The sequence below is a fragment of the Pteropus medius genome, unplaced genomic scaffold (assembly GCF_902729225.1).
Source record: "Pteropus medius unplaced genomic scaffold, Ma_sr-lr_union100, whole genome shotgun sequence".
Classification (NCBI taxonomy): Eukaryota; Metazoa; Chordata; class Mammalia; order Chiroptera; family Pteropodidae; genus Pteropus; species Pteropus medius.
Window position 1 is genome coordinate 14598 of NW_024344561.1, and position 9812 is coordinate 24409.

Sequence of the window (9812 nt, forward strand, 5' to 3'; positions counted from 1 at the left end):
AAAATATATAAATCTGCTTCTGCGTATACTACATAATATTTTAAATATTTCCTCTTTGACTCAACTGAGGTTTATATGTTTAGGTAAATTCGAGAGAACAGAAACCTAGCCCGAGAAAAAAGGACCACTATCCCAATCAAGGTTTTCTTGCTCAGAGACTACTGATGTTAATGTTTCAACATCTCTCGTTGCCATGCACTTTCGATGCAGCACGAATTTCAAGGCGCTGGCGGATTTGGGTATAAAGGCAGGAAACAAGTTCTTGCAGTCCTGGTGCTTATGTTTTCATGGGAAAAGAGATCATTACAAATAGTAAACGTCGATTTATAAGATGGACAATGGGCTTTGAAGGAAAGTAAACGATGACATGTGAGGTAGTAAGGAGTTTGGGGTGTGTATATATCTTCGCTGTCAGGGTACGAGCCTCAGTGAGTGACGGTGTCAATGTTGATACTTTGAATTTTTACCATGCAGTATAGTTAAACACTGTTTCAGGAACTGCTTGAGTATAGAAGTAAATAGAGCACAGCAAGAAAGTCCTGCATTCTTGTGATTAACAGGAAAGATTCCCCATAAAGATAAAGATACACCTACGGTTCATCCTCATTTTTGCAACTGTTACCAAACATTTTGTATGAAGAATATGTAGTCATGAGTTTGGACATTGTTTTGGTGTTTATTATTATTATTCAGAGACTACCAAAGTGTGATTTGATATTCCCGTGCAAACGGCTTAAAACCTAAATCTCCTGTCAGCTCTTCATGATACCCTGAAGAAAGAAATGACATAAAAAGTTTGCTAACTGTGCAAAATATAAAATTCCTAAAACGTTTTATGCAATGAGATGATACGTGTAAATGTCAAAGTTGACATATGAAGTTAGCATGGGTAACAAGCTTTTGATTTTATATTTACTGTTGGTACACAACAAAATTATCACAGAAGACAAAAATCCATTAAAACGAAGTCAACAGGGAATTCTCGAGGACCTCATAAAACACAAGATGATGAATGCAATTATCACTCCACCTGAGAAAAGTTTTCAATCTAAGTGAACATCATTTTTTTCCATTTTAGAACATTTTATAGAATTTTAGTAAGACAAGATAAATATGTGAAAAAATGTAGGTACAAAAATGATGCAAACTAATAACTTATATTTTATGAACCCAAAGGGAAACGGTGCAGATGGATAATTCAAACGATAACTTTAAAAAAAAAACCCTAAAACAATTGTGCACAAGCTCAAGATTACAAAGAACTCTAGACTCTGCACTTCTTGTTTTTGTTTGGTTTTTACTTCTTTATATTACTTGTTTGAATGTAATATAAATATAATAATTTAGCAGAAATGCAAACTAGAACTGCCCACTACTTGAGTGGAAAAAGAGTTCGATATTCTGCAGTTTTCTGCCTCTTAATTTTAAAAAGCGGCAGCAATCCCTGCATTATTTAGGTCTGCACTGTTCTAGAGCTTTCTGGGTTTATTCTCTGAGTAGGGCGATATCCATGCACGTTTACTGTGATTGCGCAGTGGACGCATCACAAAGAACCATGAATGCTTAGAGCATCATCCAAGGAATACTTAAGGTGAGCTGTAGAGAGTATCATTTTGAGAAATATTCTTCCATATAAGAGGAGATAGGAGAAATTTTCAGTCTTTTTGTTGCAGAAGTGGCTGGAAGTCTATGTTGATCCCCAAAGCCCCACAGCCCATTTTGCTTTACAAAGGTTTCACTTCCATGTACTTTGACTTACGGCACATGAAGAGTGTGAGAAAAATAGTAGTTATGAGTTTTTACAAAGTAAAAGAATTCAGCTTATTGTTTATAACGTTAACTTTCGTATTAGAGGGGTTTCTTTCAGTTGGGAACCACGATAGTGTTCCTATGAAGTGATGGCATGTTTTTTTTATCTTTTGATGGCAGTATTATACATCTGTGTAAACTCACAGGTACACCCAAGATACATATATATGTATGTATACATATATATATATATATATATATATATATATATATATATATATAATGTTTAAAATATGTATGAGTAAGTGTGTGTGTCTAAGAAACAACAGAATTGCTTTCATATTCCAGGAAAATGTCATACTCTTGAACGTTGATTTTTAGTGTTCAACTATTTCTTTTTCACCACTTGGGAAGTATTCAAGGGCTGGAGTAGTGTGAAACAGACCACGGCAGGTCTTTCTTGCCACTGTCTTATTGAGAAAATACCCTCTAGGGTTGCACCTGCCCTCATCTCATGCATATAACTAGGAATGAAGTGAGTGGGCTCCCAAAGTTTTTGGGTTTAAAACACATTCGTTGGACAGATCTGCAAATGTACTGTGGCTCTGAAACATACAGGTATATTTCAAGTGTGATCTGCCGGGGACATCCTGTTTATGAGCGTCAGCGTTATTTTTATCCATTGCCATCTTTAGACCTTTTCCAGGACTTTGGTTCCCAAGTCAAGCCGCTGGGTACCTGCTTACTTATAAAACACCTTTAGAAATTTATGTGTATCCTGCTCTGGAAAATGTCTCTAGGGCAACACCAGGGGCTTTGTCCTGAGAGGGTGACAAAAGTAGATGTAGAAACTAAGTCATGGGCACTTTTCCTTCAGCCACAGCAATTCCAGCTGAAGCATGTTTATCAGCTCTGCTTGTTTACTTATTCACACAACACTTAATAACTGACTTCGAATGGAGAAAAAGAATAGCTCAAGAATTTTCAAAACGAGTCACTTTATTGTTGTCTTCCCCTCACCCCCTTCTTTTATTCATCCAAAAGTTTCTAAACCACCCAAGGTGGACATAATTGTCCACGGCATTTTTGTATTAGAAACTATTCTCTTCAGCTGGATATGCACACAGTTAATTAGAGCCTCTACTTCTGGCAACTGACAGAGTCTCTGTGGTTGATCCTCCAAAACAAGCTTCCCAATTTGATCTTGGGTCATAAGTGCAGGAGCACGCAGGCTTTCCCCTAGAGTCTTACCCTGGTACAAGCAAAGAGCCCATAGCGGTGCCTCTGGCATATTCCATATACAGGAGAGAGTGTGTTCTGTTCTGTGATTTGATCCATGTTGAAAGAGGTCACCTTTCTAGACACACTGTTCCCTTTGGAAGTCACTCAGGTCATGTAAATGACCAGGGGATTTATACTTTTATGGACAAGTGTGCCACACCCACACCTGACGGAGTCCACTGCTGAGATGCTCTGTTTTGTCCCTAGATCGAACAAGTCATTGCTGATCAAGGATCGGATCCTAATATCAGATCAATTAGTCAAACTCCAGGTGATCATGCTAGCACTAGAGAATTTCCTGGCCAAGAATCAAACTCATCCATACATTTTTTACAATTCCTCTGTCAGGGAAATGATCTAGCTGTCTTACACGAGTAGCAACAACTCTTTGTCCACGATCATACCTTCTAGAATAAAGACATTTGAGCATATATTTTCCTCAAACAGCCAAGTACAATTCAAAGTCGTTCCTAACTGCAGATGTTAAATCTCAGTCTGGGGAGGCTCATTTCATTGCTCAGAGCACTTTGAGTCACTTTATATGATCGAATATCTGAGACACACACTGACACTCCAGACCCAATGTTACTAACCTTACCCCTATGTTCTCATGTAACACAAAAAATATTTAGAACCTAAAGGTTTAGGCGAGATTCAAAGGAATTTCATCCTCTGGCATGGGTAACTTAGTGACTGACCAATGTACCTGATGTAAAAAGAATGTACCACCGATAATGTAAATGATGATGAACACAGTGGACCTCGTCGGCATCCTTCCCCCTCTGCTGGGCTACTTGGTATGATCAGATTATAATAGAAACTCGCACCCAAATTATTCTACCACATAGGACACACTTGAAGTTACAAAGCAGCGACTCACCAAGAAACACTAGAAATTATATCATCGACTCATTTCTGACAATACATTTGTATTTGGGGCTTTTGAAAAAGGTGTTCAATAGACCTCACTCTGAACCTGATCCTTTTTGTTCAGGCCCCTTGAAATACAGATGGTTTTCTCCTTGGTCTTCTGTCCCTCCCTACTTATGAGGCCAAGACTTCCTAGAGATGCATCATGCTGGAATATCCTTTACCTGAAAGGGAGAAATAATGTTAGAGCTTGATGGTAACTCGGAATGGCCAATTTTGTGAATTAAATGGCCTTTCAACATATTTTATTTGTTCTGTTTTTGACAGTACAGTAGCTGGGTCTAAGAGCACTGATCAGTTGTCTCTTTTGGATCAACCGACATCTTATGGGTAAAACCTTCGACTGATATGGGCAGAATCCACAGTGGACCTTCTATTCAGATTCAAATTGATCTTTCAGAACTTCTTCCTTGAATTAATTAATATCTCATAAGTAAAAAGGCCCTTTAAGGTATGAAGCCCATAATAGAGGATGATGTTACTCAGGGCCACACTATCATTTATACTAGCCCCTATAACACTCCCATTTCACCTGTGAGAAGATCTAAAGGACCAGGGTGGAGGCTTGTCCAGGACCTTCGAGCAATAAACCACATTGTTACCCCTCCACACCCTGCTGTCCCTGACCCTCGTACACTGCTAGCCTCCATCCCAACTGGAAGTAAGTTCTCTCCGGTGATTGATTTATGTAGTGCATTCTTTAGTGTCCCAGGTGATGAAGTTAGCCAATACCGTTTTGCCTTGACTCAGGAAGGAAAACAATTTCCCTGGACAGAAATGCATTAGGATTTTACTGAAAGCCCTTTTTATTTCTGAGGACTGATTGGGACAATACTTTTTTTTCAAAGGTTCCACCTTATTGCATGGATGATTTACTCCTTTGCTCTTCTTTTCAGGTCTCCTCACAGGAAGATAGCATCCACCTGGTAGAACCTTTGGTCTCAAAGAGACATACAGCCTCTAAAGAAACATTACAGTTTGTCCAAACTCAGGTTCACTATTTGGGGCCTCTGATATCAGAACAAGGACCACACCTGGATCCAGATAGGCTTCACAGTGTCCTAAGTTTGCCAAGGCCCCAAACTAAGCGTCAGTTGTGAGATTTTCTTGAGCTAGTTGGCTCTTGCTGAAATTGGATCCCAAATCTATTATGGCAAAACCTCTTTGCCTTACTAAAGAATCACCCAATTTTACTGGAAGAACAGGATGACAGAGCCGTTAAAACCTTAAAGGAGAGTCTGATAACCTGCTCTTGGGCCTCCTAATTACCAGGCCCTTGGGTACTCACCTGAAAACATGGGGATCACTGTAGACGCCTAGGATACTATAGCCAACAACTGGACCCAGTGGCCCAGAAGTGCCTCCCTTTATCCTAGAGCCATTGCTGGTACTGCCCTCTTGGTTAAGGCCACAGAGGAAATTTTTCTGGTTCCCTGTAACCATCATTGTACCTCATGCAATAGAAGCTTTCCTAAATTCTCACACACCTGGCATCTTTCCACTAGTCGCCTTATCTCCTATGAAATTCTCATTAACTGCTTCCCATATAACTCTCTCACGTTGTAATAACTTTAATCCAGCTACTCTTCTCCCTTCTGAGACCTCATACTGCTTGACACTGACGTATCACCACATGACTCCCCATGACAATTTGCAGAATACTCCTTTGAGTAAAATTTACTTCTCATGGTTTATAGTGGTTCATATTTTTAAAATAAAAATGGTAAGTACTGTGCTGGTTATATGATTACATCCCCCTTTTGAAGTCATCGAGGCAGCATCTTAGCCTTTGGCTCCTGCGGCACAGCAGGCTGAATTCTGACAGCCTCACTCGGGCTTGCATTTTAGCAAAAGGTAAAACTGTCAACATTTATACTTACAGTAGATAGGCCTTTGAATTAGCTCATGCCTTTGGGATGTTATTAAAGCAACATGGTTTCTTTAGTTCTAGTGGAAATAAAATTAGAAATGGCCTGTATGTTCAGGAATTACTCGATGCTATGCTTTTACCTGATGCTTTAGCTGTTATTAAGATCCCAAGACATTCCACACCTGACTCCCTGGAAGCGAAAGGAAATCACCTTGCTGTCATTTCTGCTAAGGATGCTGCTCTTGAAGGCATCAGCAGCTGTCAAACCTCTGTCATGGTCCAAAGGGATGTTTACCCAGTTGATAACTTAGAAAAACTGGCCAGAGGAAACTTCGGAGGAAAAAAAAAAAAGCAAGATTGGAAATCCAATGATTGTTAGTGAGATAAGAGAAAGCTCTGGTTCGGACCAAATAACAACCTAGTCTTACCAGAAACTCTAAAATTTCCACTCCTAACTACTGTATATTCATTAAACCTTTGGTCCACTTGACCAATGACATCATTCATGAATCAGTGTTGGTGGGAGGATATTAACAAGGCCACAAAGTTGCCCACCTTTAGTGACACATCTGTCCAAAAACAAACCAGTGAAGCCTGTTTGCACTGCCCCTGGATAGTTTAAATTGCCTAAGGGACCATCTGAGGTTTGGCAAATAGATTTCATATAGCTTCCCCCACCTCATGGACACAAATATGTTTTGGTCATTGTAATAGCCCGCTGAAATGTGAAAGGGTTAAAGAATAATTAAAACCTAAAACTGGACAAAAGAAGTCTATAACTTAGGCCTAGTTTCTGGAACCCCTAACCACATTCTGTTAATCATGAAACTTGTAACAATGAGCTCATACGCTAACTGCCAATTTTAGCCTGTGTAACCCTGCTTGCTTGCGTGGCATGAAAAATAATCAATTGTATATAAGCTGAAAATTACTGTTTGGCCATCGCCCATGGGAACACTGGCTATTGTCCATGGGAACATAGGCAATCACCCATAGGAACATAACATTCTAACACAAGCTTTCTGCTTCTGTACTTCCCGCTTGCACACCTGACCAGTGGGTTGACAGGTAGTGAATAGGAGAAAGATGGACCTTTGTGTTTAAGACAGAATGAGGAATAGGATTTAGGGCTTAAAAACCTTGTATCTTGGCATTTCGGGGCTGCTCCTTTGCAAGGACAGCCGCCGGCTAATAAACTGTCTCCTGGTTAAGAGCACTCAAGTTGGGTCTGGTTATTCTGGACACAACAGTCATGTGTATGCTTTCTCATTGGACTGAAGCTTTCCCTTACAGACAAGCTAAAGCCTCTCCAGTGCTAAAGTCCCACTAGAGAAGATTATTCCCACGTGGGGAACTCCCCTCCAGCTGCACAGTGATGGAGGACCGACTTCACTGGTCAGCTCCTCCAACGAGTCTGTGCTGTTGGACCCATTCTACGACATTTTCACTATGCTCACCGTCCTGTCTCCAGGTTTAGTTGGACGTACTACTGGCATTATTAAGATTTAATTGGCAAAATTTGTAGGTACTCTTCTAATACCTTGGCCAAAAGCATTGCTATTGGTCCTCTTAAATGTCACATCTACCCCTTTTGGGGCTCATAAGCTTTCACTTTTTGAGATAACCACAGGATGCCCCATGCATTTGGTTCCTGCTTCTTTTGATCCCCAGTTGGTAAAAGAAAACATGCTTCAATATCATAAAGGCTAATTGCTTCTATTGAAAACAATCATGCTTTGGTAGAGAAATCTTTTGCACAGTGCATTCTAAGGAAATAAAAACTCAAAACCTACACTCTGCAACCTAGAGATTTGTTTACTGGAAAAGACATCTTAAAAATGATTCCTTCCAGCCTCAATGGAAGGGCCCCTATCAGGTATTGTTGAGTAACGTCTGTGCTACTAACTCCAGGAAGTATGTGACACAATTGGATGCATGTGTCACACCTAAAGAGGGTACCAGGCCATGCCTAGAACTGCAACACTGTTGATCTGAAACTAAAGCTGTCAAAATTTAAAGCAGGTGACTTCTGAAGGAAACAGCTTTCTCCCCACAACTGGATCAGACCTGTACAATCTTTTTTCTTTAATATTAATTCTTACTTCATTTTTCTCTTTTCCTTGGAAGCAATGTGCCCTTGTTCACATTTCCTAATATACTGTGAAAGGGGTTAACTTTTCCAGTTATCTAATGTGTCATTAAGAACTTTGCCACCCTGAACAAGCCCAATCCCATCTGATCTCGGAAGCTAAGCAGGGTCAGGCCTGGTTAGTACTTGGATGGGAGACCACCTAGGAAGACCAGATGCTACAGGCATAAAAAATAAAAATAAGGGATTGTAAGCTGACAAGGCCCTTGCAATCTGTAAGGTCAACTAAGGATTGCCTCACCTGAAAAAAGAAAAAAAAGGAAAAAAACTTTGGTCTGTCCAAGATAATCATGATCTTTGTTTTATTGCTACAGGATTGAGCTCCTGATTTAAATTCATCATCTAGACTAGGTTGTTATATTGTTCTAATTCTGTTTTGAGTTACTAAGCTCTGCACCTGTTGTCTGTTGACCCTGGACACAAGGTGTTCCCGATCCACACACTTTCCCTCTGATGTGAGCAACAACATGCAGACCAGGTACTTCCTGACATCGAGGAACAAAAGGCTGCTAGAGTTGAAAGACCTGACTTTGGTCAGTGAGGCTTTCAGAGAAAGATCTTGATCAAAAGGGGGGAATGATAAAGATTATGATGCGATTTTAAAGGAACATGATCGGTCTGGAAGGTCTGTGGGAAGAGCTAGCACTTATGGGAGGCAGTCTCACACTCTGTCATCCTGAGCACCCCACAGGAAGAGCTCTCCACTTACCATAAAACTCGGTGTTTGTAACCGGCTCCCCCGAACTTCTTTTTTTTTCCTCCTATAAATATTTCTCCATCTTGGCAGAAGGGCAGTGTGTGCACACGGCTTACCACATCTGCATACATTACTTGCATTCCTTTCTTTTCCCCAAATCCTTTTTGGTGCCAAAATACCTAGTTGATACTGTTTTTCAGTGGACACAATGGAATATTCTTCAACCATGAAAACGAATAAAGTATGGATACATGCTAGCTACATCAAGGATGTGCATTGAAAATATATGTTGAGTGAAGTCAATCACAAAGACCATTGTCAGCACCAAGCTGATCGAGTAGGGAGGTTTTTGGTGGTGAGATGCCCAGTTGAAAGAACGCACGAGGGACTGACACAAGAATGAAACAGCAGGCACCAACTTTATTGTAGGGAGCGCGCTTCTGCTCCGTTAGGGGACTGCATGGGCTTTGTATATAGCATTCTGCCACACATGCTTGATACAATCAGGTGAATCATACTTACCTATGTTGGGCGCAGGTGCCCTACTGTTGCAGAAATATTGCAAAAATCAGACCAGCAAGAAACCAAAGGAGCACTCAGAGAGTTGGAAAACTCGGGTTTATTACACCGGCAGTCCCAGAGGAGCTAGCGCTCTGAAGATCTTGGCCCCAGGAGCTCAGTTGCAACTTTGCTTATATAGGGCTTATTCGGCATAGGCTGATTGGTTAATTTGCCCTCAGATGGTTACAAAGCCCGGGAGTTGCTATGGGTTACAAGCAGTTACATTTTTTAGAACAAGCAAAAGGGAGGATGAGTCTTTAGTTAATTTTGAGGTCACCCTGCCCTACAGCCTATGCAGCAAGCATATCTACAGAAGCAGAACAAAGAGCTGATTATAAAGTTAGCCTTTTGAGTGAAAATTCCTCTTCACTACTACACTATTGTAACATTCTAAATTCGGGGTCCTATTCCTAGCCACGAGCCTGGATCACAGCCAGACCTGGGACCTACCAAGCCTGGGGCCCACAACCATATATTATACAATGCCAGGCATATGAAAGACCGAACTAAGAAAATCTGTAGAGACTAAAAGTGGATTAGTGATTGTCTAGGGCTGGGGATTGAAGGAGGAAGAT